The sequence below is a fragment of the Mesoplodon mirus genome (genome assembly GCF_964341445.2).
Source record: "Mesoplodon mirus genome assembly, chromosome: 4".
Lineage (NCBI taxonomy): Eukaryota > Metazoa > Chordata > Mammalia > Artiodactyla > Ziphiidae > Mesoplodon > Mesoplodon mirus.
The window spans coordinates 14,073,028-14,089,179 of record NC_138979.1 but is presented as its reverse complement, the minus strand read 5'-3'; the positions used below and the strand labels follow the sequence as shown (position 1 = coordinate 14,089,179).

At 40.3% G+C, this 16,152-nt stretch overlaps 1 protein-coding gene across 12 annotated transcripts in view; it reads left to right on the top strand.

Annotated features, from left to right (window-relative positions):
* The window catches only part of MLLT10 (MLLT10 histone lysine methyltransferase DOT1L cofactor), a 248,902-nt gene that overhangs the window by 16,524 nt on the left and 216,226 nt on the right, over positions 1-16,152 (top strand). The window contains exon 1 of one of the 12 annotated variants that reach the window (XM_082617236.1): positions 304-499. The exons of the other annotated variants lie outside the window; for them this stretch is intronic. The gene's annotated coding sequence lies outside the window, so the exon portion shown is untranslated. Of the gene's footprint in view, positions 1-303; positions 500-16,152 lie in introns of those variants that run through there. 12 annotated transcript variants of the gene reach the window in all.

Below are 16,152 nucleotides of genomic sequence, written 5' to 3'. Positions count from 1 at the left end.
AAAATCCATGTACAAGAAATTCTTTTAATAATTTAGCATAAGGAAAAGTGTCTCCCTTTAGAATCTGGTATATTTCCTCCTTTTTGACAGCTCTGTGATACGTATTCTGTTTTTCTTTTTGTTCTGGCTATCAGGCAGCCCAGAACCAAATCTGGTCTTTAGTTACATCAGCTATGTTAATCTGATTATTAGTATATTTGTTTTCTCCTCCTCGTCCTGTGGGGTTTAGGACTTCACCTCTTATCTCTGTTTCTCTGCGTGTTGATTTCATTCTCTCATACTACAGACTCTACTTCATGAGGCTGGAACCATGACTGCTGGCAGCTTTTGGCTCTCATCTTCCTAGCCCCTTCTACCAGAAGAAGGGGCTGTCTTGAAGAATCCTGGGAAGGACTCTGATTGGCCTGTCTTGGATCATGTACCCACCATCCCTGTGGCTGGAGTGGGGAGGGTACTATGAATGACAACCCTCACTAGAACTACATAGTTGGAGTCAGGGGTAAGAGCAGTTTCCCTAAATCAGGGGATGTCCCTCATACTGGCTTTCACTGTTCATTTTTCTGTTTTTCTTATTGTTATAATACAGGTCCTTTATTTGTAGTCTGCCTCAAATCCTTTTCTGAAAAAAATTTTAGGTGTAATTAAGTAAACAAAATATCACAAATTGCTGTTCATTCGTTCTTCACATTGTTACATTTGACTCTTAAGTCTACCACTTTATTGATTTTGCTATTAACTTCACATGGCCAAATTCAAAAAAAATTTTTTTTTTCAAGTTCAAAAAATTTTTTTCACTTTTCATTATACTTGATCTACTTTCAGCATTTAAAACTGTGATCACTCATCTTTCTCGCAACTCTCTTTACTCATGACTTCTGATAAACTGTTTTCTACTTGTACCTCTTTAAACATTGCCTTTTGGATTCCTATTTGGCATTATTTATTTACTTGTTTAAAATTTATGTTAGATGATTACTTTTCTGGCCTGTTTATTTGATTACCTCACTCTAGGTAAACTTAGGCATGCTTATGGATGCCTTGAGGCATCACTATCACCTGAAACATTTTCTAGCCTTTAGATCCATATTTGCAGTTGGCTTCTGGATATCTCTATTTAGATATCCTAGGCATCTTAAATTTAATTTCTCTACTTCTGTAGTCACTGACATAATCTAGATTATTTTTTTGTCTAGATTTTTTCAACAGCTTAAATTATGTAACTTTTGGTTAGATGATATATTGACATGGCTCAAAAAATATAAAAAGATACACAGTGAAAATTCTTCCTCCTAAACCTGCCTCTTATTTGCCCAGTTTAGCTTTCCATCATTCTCTGTTGTTACTAGTTTTTAATTCATTGTTCTAGTTTATTCATGTATGTATATATTTCTACATATATAGACTCTTGTTTTTCTTCCTTTTCTACAAAAAGGTAGCATATTACACATTTTTAGAGTGAACTTTTCTCCCTTGTCTTTTTACCTCTCTCCTTTCAGTACTGTCCCCCTCCCCAACATTTCAAGATTATCTCCTATAAAGCAAATATGGTTGTTATTTCCTAATCTCCTATAGTGTTACTTAACTGTTGGTGCAGTGAAAATTCTTTTGTCAGGTCCGCAGTATTTCCACTCTCACACATGTAATTTCTGCACAGGGTATGGCTGGGTAACCCCCCCGCCCCCCGGCCCCAACAATAAAAAATTTAGTTCTGTAGTTACCTAGTAGGGTTAGAAATTTATGGTGGTATTGTTCTAGAGACAAGTAGAAACTATAGCTGGCCTAACATGGTGTGAATTTTTCTTTTTCCACCTGTCTTGTCCCTACCCCTCCTATTTTCACTTTCTGCACGGTATCCTCCACGTAGCCATGAACAGACAGGTGAACCCAAAAGAGTACTTCAGCAGTCTGTTCTCAGATTCTACAAGTGCGCTTCTGTTCTCTGACTCCCAAAGCCCAGAGTATTTGTTATCTTCTGTCTTAAAAACATTTTGCTCCGATTTTAGTATAGTGCAGGCCTGCTCGTTTTTGATAATTAGGGAAAGAAAGAAAGATAAGTGGAGAGAAAAAATCCATAATCCATAATCTCACGCAGAGATATCCAAGTAGTATGGTAGTAGTGTTAAGATCATGGGCGTTGGAGTCAGACGGACTAGATTTACGCCTATGCAAATTTTTTTTTTTTTTTTTTTTTTTTTCTGTGGTACATGGGCCTGTCACTGTTGTGGCTTCTCCCGCTGCGGAGCACAGGCTCCGGATGTGCAGGCTCAGCGGCCATGGCTCACGGGCCCAGCCGCTCCGCAGCATGTGGGATCCTCCCGGACCGGGGCACGAACCCGCGTCCCCTGCATCGGCAGGGGGCCTCTCCACCATTGTGCCACCAGGGAAGCCCAATGCCTGTGCAATTTTATCCCGTAAGCCTCAGTTTCCTCATGTGCAAAATGTCATGGAGCTCTAATAACGTGCCAAGTAGTGTTAGGTGCTTAATACAGAGGAATACATCACTTCACCCTCTCAACAGGACAACGAAATTAGAGGTACTATTTTAATCTAAATTTTTTTAATGAGGAGGCAGCTTGAGGCAAAGAGAGGTTTAATGATTTGTTCAGGGTCACAAAAAGTGGGTAAGCCAGGTTTTGAACCCTGGGCTCTCCAGAGATGATGTCATTTATTTACTTATTTATTTAGGTGCATTGGGTCTTAGTTGTGGCCTACAGGATCTTTATTGCGGCATGTGGGATCTTTCGATGTGGTGTGTGGGCTTCTCTGGTTGTGGCACGTGGGCTTCTCTCTAGTTGTGACACATGGGCTCCAGAGTGCGCAGACTCAGTAGTTGTGTGTGGGCTTAGTTGCCCTGCGGCACGTGGGATTTTAGTTCCCCGACCAGGGATTGAACCCGTGTTCCTTGCATTGGAAGGCAGATTCTTAACCACTGGACCACCAGGGAAGTCCCGAGATGATGTTCTTAAGTGCTGTGCTTCAGGTTATAGTTCAAGCAAGTAACCAGAAGTGTTAACACATAAGTATTTGTGAATATCTTCATCTTGATGTTATTTTATAAGTTTATTTATTTATTTATGGTTGCGTTGGGTCTTCATTGCTGCATGCGGGCTTTCTCTAGTTGTGGTGAGCGGGGGCTACTCTTCGTTGTGGTGCACAGTTTTCTTGTTGGCGGTGGCTTTTCTTGGTGTGGAGCACGGGCTTCAGGCACGTAGGCTTTAGAGCTCAGGCTCAGTAGTTGTGGCTCACGGGCTTAGTTGCTCCGCGGCATGTGGAATCTTCCTGGACCAGGGCTCGAACCCCTGTCCCCTGCATTGGCAGGCGGATTCTTAACCACTGTACCACCAAGGAAGTCCTTGATGTTATTTTAGAATAGGATAAAGTGAAATAGCATCAATGTGGTAGGATTAGGAAGTATATTATCAATAATAAGGCCACTATTCCCTCATGTTTGGATCATTTCTGAGGTTCATTAGTTTCTGCTGTTGTATGTGTATGTTTTAACCCCCGTAGTTCCTACCTGATTCCTTTTGTCTTTAAAATTAGGATGGAGTGGACTTCCCTGGTGGTCCAGTGGTTAAGACTCCACGCTTCCACTGCAAGGGGCACAGGGTTTGATTCCTGGTTGGGGAAGTTGCGCATGCCGTGCTGTGTGGCCAAAAAAAAAAACAAAAAACAAATTAGGATGGGGTAGTTTAGATGAGCTCTATCTCTGTACATGAAAGTTTCATTTCACTTAAGACTTTCCAGGGCTTCCCTGATGGTGTGGTGGTTAAGAATCCGCCTGCCAACGCAGGGGACACGGGTTCGAGCCCTGGTCTGGGAAGATCCCACATGCCACAGAGCAGCTAAGCCCGTGTGCCTTAACTACTTGAGCCCACGTGCCACAACGACTGAAGCCCGCACATCTAGAGCCCGTGCTCCGCAAGATGAGAAGCCACCACAGTGAGAAGCCCGCGCACCACAGTACAGGGTAGCTTCTGTTCGCTGCAACTAGAGGAAGCTCATGTGCAGCAATGAAGACCCAACGCAGGCAAAAATAAATAAATTAATTTAAAAAAAAGGACTTTCCAGAAGCTTTTTTTATCTTCACTTCTTTGGCAACATATGATTAATATTTATGGATGTTTGAGTGCTTTTGGCGACTGACTTGGGAGGAAGTGCTAGTTTTCTCTGCCAAACACACTCCATCCTTTGTGTTTCTTTGATATATGGATAATGTATGTCAAAATATATTTCTTTTGTCCTTTGTACAAATAGCTGTGCATTATAAGCCGTAAGGGTATTGATATTTTACTCATATTCAAACAAAGACTCCTAATTTCTTTGGACCAACCCTGTGCATTTTAATTTACTTTTCTCACTTGTGTGTGTTTATGTGTAGAATTTTCATCACCTGTTATTTTTATTTATTTATTTATTTATTTATTTATTTATTTATTTTTTTCTTTTTTTTGCGGTATGCGGGCCTCTCACTGTTGTGGCCTCTCCCGTTGCGGAGCACAGGCTCCGGACGCGCAGGCCCAGCGGCCACGGCTCACGGGCCCAGCCGCCCCGCGGCATATGGGATCCTCCCAGACCGGGGCACGAACCCGTATCCCCTGCATCGGCAGGCGGACTCTCAACCACTGCGCCACCAGGGAGGCCCCACCTGTTATTTTTAAAAGATTATTTTTGGCTGTGTTGGGTCTTCGTTGCTGTGCGCGGGCTTCCTCTAGTTGCGGCGAGCAGGAGCTACTCTTCGTCGCGGTGTGCAGGCTTCTCATTGTGGTGGCTTCTCTTGTTGCAGAGCATGGGATCTAGGCGCACGGGCTTCAGTAGTTGTGGCTTGCGGGCTATAGAGCGCAGGCTCAATAGTTGTGGCGTCCGGGCTTAGTTGCTCCACGGCACGTGGGATCTTCCTGGACCAGGGCTCAAACCCGTGTCCCGTGCATTGCAGGTGGATTCTTAACCACTGTGCCACCAGGGAAGCCCCTCATCACGTATTTTTAATTGTAAGATCTGTGATGCAAAGAAAAGAGGGTGTACCCAGTATATGGACACTTAAAATAATATAAAGTGAGTATCCATATGTTTAGCGACCAAGCTTAATAAGGAGAGCATTTTGCCCATACCTTTGACTCTTGTGTGCCTCCCTTTGAGCACATTCCTCTCTTCACCTGAAGGAGAAAATACTGAATTTTGTGTTAATTGTTCTTCCTTTACTTCTAAACAGTGTTTTATTTAGTTGTGGCTGTTTTGAACTTCATGTGAATGGAGTAATGCTGTATTGATTTTTTTGATTTACATTTTGTTTTTGAGATTCATCTATTTGATGCATATAGCTGTAGTTTATTAATTTCTTTTGTTCCATGATTTCAGCATTTGAATTACACCAGTGTGTATTCTCCTGTTGATGGACATGTAGATTTTTGTCAGTGTTTTGCAATTTATGAACACTTTTGTGAATATTCTTGTACACTTGCAGGAATTCAGCTCACTGCTAATCAGACTGCTGGGGTTGCTCCAAAAAGGGTCATAAAATCAATTCAGTGGGGAGCAACCAGCATTAAAAAATGAACTAAGGCAGAAAAAGATTGACAGTGCAGTTTTAGTATTCTGTGTGTATATATATGGGGTTACAGTATAAAACATATTTCTTAGAGTGGTTCGTGGTCAAAAAAGCTTGAGAAATGTTACTCTAGGGGATGTACTAAGAGGTGGAGTTGCTGGGAGGCCTCCAGGGAGGCCACTCCTTTTTTAGAAGTGGTTATTTCACTTTACTTTCCTACCAGTGAATGGCTTTTTTGCTCTCCATCCTTACCCAGTGCTTAGTACGTCAGTCTTTTTAAGTTTAGTCACTTTGGTAGTCTCATTGTGGTTTTTACTTTGCAATTCCCTGATTACTAATGATGGTGAAACTCTTTTTGTATATTTATAGGCCATTAATATTTTCTCACTTGTGACTTGCAGGTGGCTTCTCTGTGTTAGTGGTTCATTTTTTATCCTTTTAATGCAAAGTTCTCAATTTCACTGTAGTCAAAATTTTCAGGTGGGTTTTTTTTTTTTTTTGGTGCTTAGTGCTTTTTGCAGCCTATTAAATCTTTTCCTAACTTGAGGTCATGAAATGATTTTCCTATAAAAGAATTATTTTTTTTAACTGCTTTTTACATTTAGGTCTATAACCTACTCATCTGGATTTGATTTTATATATAGAATGAAATGGGGGGAAAACGTATTTATTTTACGTACAGTATATATTTATATATTTTATACATATTGTACACATAATATATATTACATATTATGTTAAAAAGGAACATCCAGTTACTTTAACACCATTCTTTCCACGTTTGCTGTACTGTGCCACTGTGTCATGAATCAGCAGTTCATATATGTGTATATTTGTTTCTGGACTTGCTGTTCTGTTCTTTATTCTGATACCAGTTTTAAAATTACTCTAGCTTCTGTTTTTCTTTTTTACTGTAGCCTTTTAAAGTCTGGACATATGTCAGATAAAATTAGTATTTCCCTCTTGTCTTTTTCTTCTTTTTAATATTTTGCCTCTTGCTCTTTGCATTTGATAACCATTTAGAATCTTATTGTTCCATGAAAAATCCATTTAGTGTTTTGATTAGCTTTGCATGGATTCTGTAAATCAATTTGAGACATCTATTTACAGTTTTGAATCTTTCAATCTATGAACATAGTAATGTCTAGTTAGGTTTTCTTTTTTAATTCTGGTAAGATGTATACAACAAAAAATTTACCATTTTAACTATTTTTTTTTTTTTTTTTTTTTTTCCGTACGCGGGCCTCTCACTGCTGTGGCCTCTCCCGTTGCGGAGCACAGGCTCCGGATGCGCAGGCTCAGCGGCCATGGCTCACGGGCCCAGCCGCTCCGCGGCATATGGGATCCTCCCAGACCGGGGCACGAACCCGTATCCCCTGCATCGGCAGGCGGACTCTCAACCACTGCGCCACCAGGGAGGCCCTTAACTATTTTTGAGTATGCAATTCAGTTCAGTGGCATTAAGTACATTCATAATGTTGTATAATCATCACCAGTATCTCTTTGTGGAACTTTTTCATCATCCCAAACAGTCACTCTGTACCCGTTAAAGAAATCCCCCTACCACCCTCTCGCCAGCCCCTGGTAACTTCTAGTATTCTAGTTTCTATTTTATGAAATTTGTCTGCTATAGATGCCTCATTTAAGTGGGATCATGCAATATTTGTCCTTTATTTCACTTAGTTATTAAAGCATTTATGTTCATCCATGTTGTAGATGCGTCAGAATTTACTTTTTATGGCTGAATAATAGTCCATTGTATGTATGTACCACATTTTGTTTATCCATTCATGCTTTGATGGACTCTTGGATTGTTTCTACCTTTTGACTATTGTGAATAATGCTACTATGAACATTGGTATACAGGTATCTACTTGAGTGTACAGGTATCTACTTGAGTCCCTCTTTTCATTTTTTTGGGATATATACTAGGAGTGAAATTTCTGGATCATATGGTAATTCTGTGTTCAACTTTCTGAGGAACTGCCAAAATGTTTTTCACTGCACTGTTTTACATTCCTATTGGCAATGCATGAGGGCTCCAATTTCTCCACATCCCCTCCAGCTCATTTTCTTGATAATAGCTATGTTAATGGTATGAAGTGGTATTACCTCCTTATGGTTTTGATTTGTATCTCCCTAATGGTTAGTGATGCTGAGCGTCTTTTCATGTGCTTTTTGGCCATTTGTAAATCTTTGGAGAAATGCCTATTCAATTCTTTGCCCATTTTGTATTTGGGTTGTTTGTCTTTTTGTTGTTGAATTGTAAGAATTCTTTATCTAAAAGAAAAAAAAAGAATTCTTTATCTAGTTTTGGATCTAGACCCTTATCAGATATATGATTTACAAATATTTTCTCCTATTCTGTGGGTTTTTTCATTCTTATGCTAATGTTCTTTGATGCACAAAAGTTTTAATTTTGATGACGTTCAAGTTATCTATTTTTGGTTTTTGATGCCTGTGCTTTTTCTTTTTTTTTTTTTTTTTTTTTTTTTGTGGGCCTCTCACTGCTGTGGCCTCTCCCGTTGTGGAGCACAGGCTCCGGACGCACAGGTTCCAGACACACAGGCTCAGCGGCCACGGCTCACGGGCCTAGCTGCTCCGCAGCATGTGGGATCCTCCCAGACCGGGGCACGAACCCATGTCCCCTGCATCGGCAGGCGGACTCTCAACCACTGCGCCACCAGGGAAGCCTGATGCCTGTGCTTTTGATGTCATGTCCAAGAAATCATTGCCATATCCAGTGTCATGAAGATTTCCCTTACATTTTCTTTCTCTCTTTTTTTTTTATTTTAACATTTTCTCTTTTAAGTTTTTTTTAAGTTTTAGCCCTTAACATTTATTTAGGTCTTTGATCCATTTTGGGTTAATTTTTGTATATGGTGTAAGGTAAGAGTCCAACTTTATTGTTTTGCATGTGGATATCCAGTTTTCCTAGCATCATTTATTGAAAAGGTGATTTTCCCCCGTTGAATGGTTTGGCGTCCTTGTCAAAAGTCATTTGACCGTAGTACATGCAAGGATTTATTTCTGGGCTCTCTATTCTCTTTCATATGTCTGCCATTATGCCTGTACAGACCACTTTGGTTACTGTAGCTTTGCAGTAAGTTTTGAAATCAGGAAGTGTGAGTCCTCTGACTTTGTTCTTCATTTTCATGATTTTAGTGTCTATTCAGGGTTCCTTGAGATTCCAAACGAATTTTAGGAATAATTTTTCTATTTCTGCGTAAAATGTTCTTGGGATTTTGGTATCAATTGCATTGAATCTGTAGATCACTTGGATAGTGATGACATATTAACATTCTTCCAGTCTGTGAACTTACATTTATTTGTGTCACCTTTAATTTTTTTCAGCAACATTATGTAGTTTTCAGTGTACAAGTTGTTTGCCTCTGGATAAGTTTATTCCCAAGGTTTTCTTTCTTTCTTTTTTGATGGTCTTATAAATGCAGTTAATTGTTTTCTTAATTTCCTTTTCGGATTGTTCATTTACAATTATTTTTTATTTTATTTATTATTTTTTGGCTGCATCAGGTCCTAGTTGTGGTATGCGGGATCTTTGTTGCAGTGTGTGGGCTTTTCTCTAGTTGTGGTGTGTTTTCTCTTTCTAGTTGTGGCACACGGGCTCCAGAGCATGTGGGCTCTGTAGTGTGCAGCATGTGGCCTCTCTAGTTGAGGTGTGAGGGCTCGGTAGTTGCGGTGTGCAGGCTTTGTTGCCCTGCGACATGTGGGGTCTTAGTTCCCCGACCAGGAATTGAACCCACGTCCCCTGCATTGGAAGGCAGATTCTTTAACACTGGACCACCAGGGAAGTCCCTACAAATTTTTTTTTAAAAAACCTCTTTTTATTTATTTATTTATTTTATTTTTGGCTGCATTGGGTCTTCGTTGCTGCGTGGGGTTTCTCTAGTTGTGGCAAGCGGGGGCTACTCTTCATTGCAGTGCGCAGGCTTCTCATTGTGGTGGCTTTTGTTACAGAGCATGGGCTCTAGGTGTGCAGGCTTCAGTAGTTGCAGCATGCAGGCTCAGTAGTTGTGGCTCACGGGCTCTAGAATGCAGGCTCAGTAATTGTGGTGCATGGCTTAGTTGCTTCGTGGCATGTGGGATCTTCCTGGACCTGGGCTCAAACCCGTGTCCCCTGCATTGGCAGGCGGATTCTTAAGCACTGTGCCACCAGGGATGTCCCTACAATTATTTTTTAATTAAACCTTTTGTGTCAAATATAGAGTCACATACAGGTGTAAGAAATAATATAACTACTATTTACCCAGTTTCCATTTATCCATTTTCCCCAATGCTAATAATATCTTGAAGAACTGTAGGATGGTATCCCCACCAGGATATTGAAATTGATGCAGTTAACAAACAGAATATATCCAATACCACAAGGATCCCTCATGGTACTCTTTTTACAGCTACACCTGTTTCCTTTCTGCCCCCAGGCTTAGACCCTTGTAACTACTAATATATATATATTTTTAATTATTGTTTTTTTGTTGAGGTATAGTTGATATACAATATTATGTGAGTTACAGGTGTATAACATAGTGATTCACAGTATTTAAAGGTTATACTCCATTTATAGTTATTATAAAGTATTGGCTATATTTTGTATGTTGTGCAATATATCCTTGTAGCTTATTTATTTTATACATAGTAGTTTGTAGCTCTTAATTCCCTACCCCTGTCTTGCCCCTCCCCACTGGTAACCGCTAGTTTTTTCTCTGCATCTGAGTCTGTTCTGTTTTGTTATATTCATTAATTTGTTTTATTTTTTATGTTCCACATATAAGTGAAAACATACAGTATTTGTCTTTCTCTCTCTGACTTATTTCATGTAGCATAATACTCTCCAGGTCCATCCATGTTGTTGCAAATGGCAAAATTTCATTCTTTTTTATGGCCGAGTAGTGTTGCATGGTATATGTATATACATGTACGTGTGTGTGTGTGTAGTGTGTGTGTGTAATGTGTTTGTCACTTCTTTATCCATTCATCTGTTGATGGGCACTTAGGTTGTTTCTGTATCTTGGCAATTGTAAATAATGCTGCTGTGAACATTGGGGTGCAAATATCTTTTCGAATTAGTGTTCTTATTTTTTTCAGGTGTATATCTAGGAGTAGAATTGCTGGGTCATATGGTAGCTCTATTTTTAGTTTTTTGAAAAACCGCCATACTGTTTTCCACAGTGACTGCACCAATGTACCTTCCCACTAACGATGCATAAGAGTTCCCTTTTCTCCACATCCTCACCAACATTTGTTGTTTGTGTTCTTTTCTTTTTCAATTTAAAAAAAAAATTTTTATATTTATTTTTGGCTGTGTTGAGGCTTCGTTGCTGTGCACAGGCTTCCTCTAGTTGTGGCGAGCGGGGGCTATTCTTTTGTTGCTGTGTGCGGGTTTCTCATTGCAGTGGCTTCTCTTGTTGTGGAGCATGGGCTCTAGGCGTTTGGGCTTCAGTAGTTGTGGTGTGTGGGCTCAGTAGCTGCTGCTCATGGGCTCTAGGGAGTGTGGGCTTCAGTAGTTGTTGTGCTCGGGCTCTAGAGTGCATGTGGCGCATGGGCTTAGTTGCTCCGTGGCATGTGGGATGTTCCTGGACCAGGTATCGAACACATGTCCCCTGCATTGGCAGGTGGATTATTAACCACTGTGCCACCAGGGAAGTCCCTGTTATTTGTGTTCTTTTTGATAATAGCCATTCTGAGAGGTGTGAGGTGATGTCTCACTGTGGTATGATTTGCATTTTCCTGATTAGTGATGTTGAGCACCTTTTCATGTGCCTGTTGACCATCTGTATGTCTTCTTTGGAAAAATGTCTATTCAGGTCTGCCCACTAACGTTATTCTTCAGTTGTGTAATTCTGTCATTTCAAGGCTGTTATGTTACATAAATGGAGTCACACAGCATGTAACTTTCTGGGATTGGGTTTTTTTCACTCAGCATAATTCTCTGGAGATTCATCCATATTGTTGAATGTATCAATAGTTGCATTTCTTTCATTGCTTATTATTCTGTATTATGGGTATACTGTGGTTTGTTTAATGATTCAGCTGAAAGATATCTCAGGTATTTATAGTTTGGGGCTATTATGAATAAAGCTGTTGTACGGTAAAAATTGATGTACAGATATTTGTGTGAACATAGGTCTTCATTTCTCTGGGATGAATGTCCTGTTGTAGCATTGCTGAGTTGTATGGTGGCTCCATGTTTAGGTTTTTGTTTTTTAGTTTTAGTCACCGTACCATTTTATATTTCCACCAGTAATCCAGTTTTTTAGCTTTCTTGACAGCATGTGACATTGTCACTATTCTTTTGGTTTAGTAACTTTGATAGGTGTGTAGTGATATCTCATTGTGGTTTTAATTTGCATTTACCTGACAGCTGAAAAGATCTTTCATGTACTTGTTTGCTATCTGTATATCCTCTTTTGGTCAAACGTCTGTACATGACTTTTGCCTATTTTCTATTCTCTTTGTTTATTGATTGACTGATTGTAAAAACACTTATATTTAGAATTAGGCAGCTGGACTCAATTTAGATGGCAACGCAATTTTGTTGGCAACATTCAAAGCATCATAGTCAGGAGCCAGTCGAACATATGCCTTCTTCTCTCCATGAGGCCTGGGGTGGAAAGGAAACCTTAGTTCCCGCTTTCCTCACTGCTCCTATATGCTCTCTTCTCCCCCAGTCGTCTGGGCCATCAGGTGGTTCTGTTGTTCATGTCGTTCTTTTCTAAATAGTGATCATTCCATCATTTGCTTCCTTTTTTTATTGTAGTTTGAAAGTTCTTTATATATTCTGGATATGAGTGCTGTGTCACATATATGATTTGCTCTTATTTTCTCGGCTGGAGCTTGTGTTTTTATCCTCCAAATGGACTTTTTTTTTTTTTTTTTCCCAAAGTAAAAGCTTTTAACTTTGATGAAGTCCAACTTACAGATTTTTACTTTTATGGATTGTGCTTTTATTGTCAAATCTAATAACTCTTTAACCCTAAATTCCAAAGATTTTCCCCTATTTTTTTTAAGTTTTATGCTTCACATTTAAATTTTTTTTTTTTTAATATTTATTTACTTATTTTGGCTGCGCTGGGTCTTAGTTGCAGCATGCAGGCTCTTAGTTGTGGCATGTGGGATCTAGTTCCCTGACCAGGGATTGAACCCAGGCCCCCTGCATTGGAAGCTGGAGTCTTACCCACTGGACCAGCAGGGAAGTCCCTACATTTAAATCTTGATTCATTTGAGTTAATTTTTGTATAAGGTGTGAGACTCAGGTGAAGATTGTTTTCTTTTTTTTTTCCAAATGTTCCAGTGCTATTTGTTGAAAAGTCTGTCTTTCCTCCATTGAATTACTCTTGCACCTTTGTCCAGAATCAACTGGGCATCTTTATTTGAGTATATTTCTGGGTTTTCTGTTCTGTTCCATTGATCTATGTGTCTGTCTCGCTGGCAGTACCACACTGTGTTAACTACTGTAGATATATAATAAATAACTCTTGAAATGAGGTAGATGATTCGTTCCACTTTATTTTTTTTCAAAGTTGTTTTGGCCATCTAGTTTCTTTGCATTGTTGGTTTTTATTTTATTTTTTTAAATGTGTGTGTTTTTTTAATAAATTTATTTTTATTTTATTATTTTTTTAAAAAAACGAATTTATTTATTTATTTATTTTTGGCTGTGTTGGGTCTTCGTTGCTGCACGTGGGCTTTCTCTAGTTGCGGCGAGCGGGGAGTACTCTTGTTGCAGAGCCTGGGTTCTAGGCGCGTGGGCTTCAGTAGTTGTGACACGCGGGCTTAGTTGCTACGTGGCATGTGGGATCTTCCTGGACCAGGGATCGAACCCGTGTCCCCTGCATTGGCAGGCAGATTTTTAACCACTGAGCCACTGGGGAAGTCCCTTCATTCAGTTTAATATATTTTTTTCATTTTCCTTTAGGGTTCCTCTTTTATTGTTGTGCCATGTCTTTCTGGTCTCTGTGGTTTCTGATGAGAAAGCTGCTCTCTTTTAAATTATGTTTTCCCTACATAGGCATACGTCGTTTTATTGCACTTCACTTTATTGTGCCTCACAGATGCACTTATTTTCTTTTTTTAACAAATTGAAGGTTTGTGGCAACTCTTCATCGAGCAAGCCTGTCTGTGCCATTTTTCTAGCAGCATTTGCTCACTTCATGTTTCTGTATCACGTTTTGGTAATTTTTGCAATGTTTCAAACTTTCTCATTATTATATTTGTCATGGTGATCTGTCATCAGTGATCTTTTTTTTTTTTTTTTTTGGTTGGGGTACGCGGGCCTCTCACTGTTGTGGCCTCTCCCGTTGCGGAGCACAGGCTCCGGACACGCAGGCTCAGCGGCCATGGCTCACGGGCCCAGCCGCTCCGTGGCATGTGGGATCTTCCCGGACCGGGGCACGAACCCGTGTCCCCTGCATCGGCAGGCGAACTCTCAACCACTGCGCCACCAGGGAGGTCCCCATCAGTGATCTTTGATGTTACTATTACGACTTGCCGAAGACTCAGGTGATTAGCATTTTTTAGCTGTGTGGGATGTGGGATCTTAACACCCTGACCAGGGATTGAACCTGTGCCCCCTGCATTGGGAGCATGGAGTCTTACCCACTGGACCACTAGGGAAATCCCAAGGCTCTTTTCATTTTTTTTTTTCAGTCTGTTTTCTCTCTGTTGTTTACAGTGAGCAATTTTCACTGTAATATCTTCTAGTTCACAAATTCTTTTCCTCTCTTTCTGCTCTTGAGGTCATCCAGAGAGCTCTTTCTTACTGTACTTTCCAATTCTAAAATTTCCATTTTGTTCTTCCTTATATCTTCAATTTTTTGCTAAAGTTTTCTAGTTTTCATTTTTATGTTCATAATTGTGTGTTGAATAATTTTTATCAGGGCTGCTTTAAAATCTTCATTAGATGATTCTAACATCCATGTCAGATGTTAAAATTACAAACATCTTGGAATCCCTTGGCGGTCCATTGGTTAGGACTTTGTGCTTTCACTGCCAAGGGTGTGGGTTCAATCCCTGGTCGGGGAACTACAATCCCAGAAGCCCCACTGCACAGCCAAAAACCAAAAAACACAAACAAAAAGATTACAAACATCTCAATGTTGATTTTTCATTGAAACTTGAACATTTTTGTATTATGTTATGGGACTTCGCATCTTTTATAAACCTGTTTTACCTGGCTGTCTTTCTCTGACATTTGTCTGACTGGGCAAGAGTGAGGGCACCTTCTCCTTATAGCAGGTTAAGGGTGAAGTTCAGGTTTCCTACTTGGCCTCTGTTGACATTTGAGGGAAACTGCTTATTAATACCAAGCAGAGTTCGGAGTTATGCCTCCATACTTGATCTCAACAATGGATGTGGCCTCATTTAACACTGTGTGTTGGTGAAAGGCCTGATTCTGTTCTTGACTTTTACTGATCCCATACCAATGAGGACAGGGTGGGTTCCCTCACTACTGCCAGATGGGGGTGGAAGTCCAGGCTTCCCGTGTTGTCTTCATCGATAGCATGGGGAAAGGTGCTCATTACCTGTTAGTGAGGATGAAAGTTCTGATTCCTTACTTGACCTGCTCTTACACTACTCCCTTGGGAGTCTTCAGCTGATTTATAGAATCACAAAGGTGGATGTCTAGGTTTGTTCCCCACTTGACCATTGCAGGAGTGGGTAGGGTCAGTTTTTCCTGTGATGAGCAGCTACTGTCTAACAGTTTTCTTTCTAGCTATTATGCCCTCTTCCTGGTCTTTTGTCTAGAGAGAGAAGCCTTTCGTTGGGACGTTTTTTGGGGCTGTGCTGGGTGGTGCTTTTAGGTTGCTGACTTCTTCCATTCCAAGAGTGAGATATATTAGGCAAAAAGAAAGTCCAGGGAGCTCACTGCCATGTTGTTTCTTGGGTCCTGTGGTCTCTAGTTAATTTGCCTTCTCACCACCTTTCAGAATATATTTATTTTATTTTTAATGTTCACAGTTTTTGTTTGTACTTAGTAGGAGGAATAGGAAAAAGTACTTCTTTCTATTCCATCCTCCCAGAAATGGGTGAAGTATATAGCCTTTGGTTTCATCGTTCACTGTATTGTTTTTTGTGGCATGCGGGGTCTTACTTCCCTGACCGGGGATCGAACTATGCCCCCTGCAGTGGAAGGGCAGAGTCAGGGAAGTCCTTTGTTTTTTCTGTTTTATAGTACATTGATTTCTGTTCTGATCTTTATTCTTTGCTTATCTAGGTTCAAAAGGTGCAAGATGAAGTGATTGATTTGAGTTGTTTCTTTTCTAGAAAACAGGCATTTAGTGCTATAAATTTCCCCCTCATTTATTGCTTTTAACTGCCTTCCACAAAGTTTGGTAAAAATTTTTTTTCATTTACTTTAAAATACTGTATATTTTCTCTTTGGATTTCTTCTTCTTTTTTTTTTTTTTTTTTGGCTGTACACGGGCCTCTTACTGTTGTGGCCTCTCCCATTGCGGAGCACAGGCTCCGGACACACAGGCTCAGCGGCCATGGATCATGGGCCTAGCCGCTCCGCGGCATGTGGGATCTTCCTGGACCAGGGCACGAACCCGTGTCCCCTGCATTGGCAGGCAGACTCTCAACCA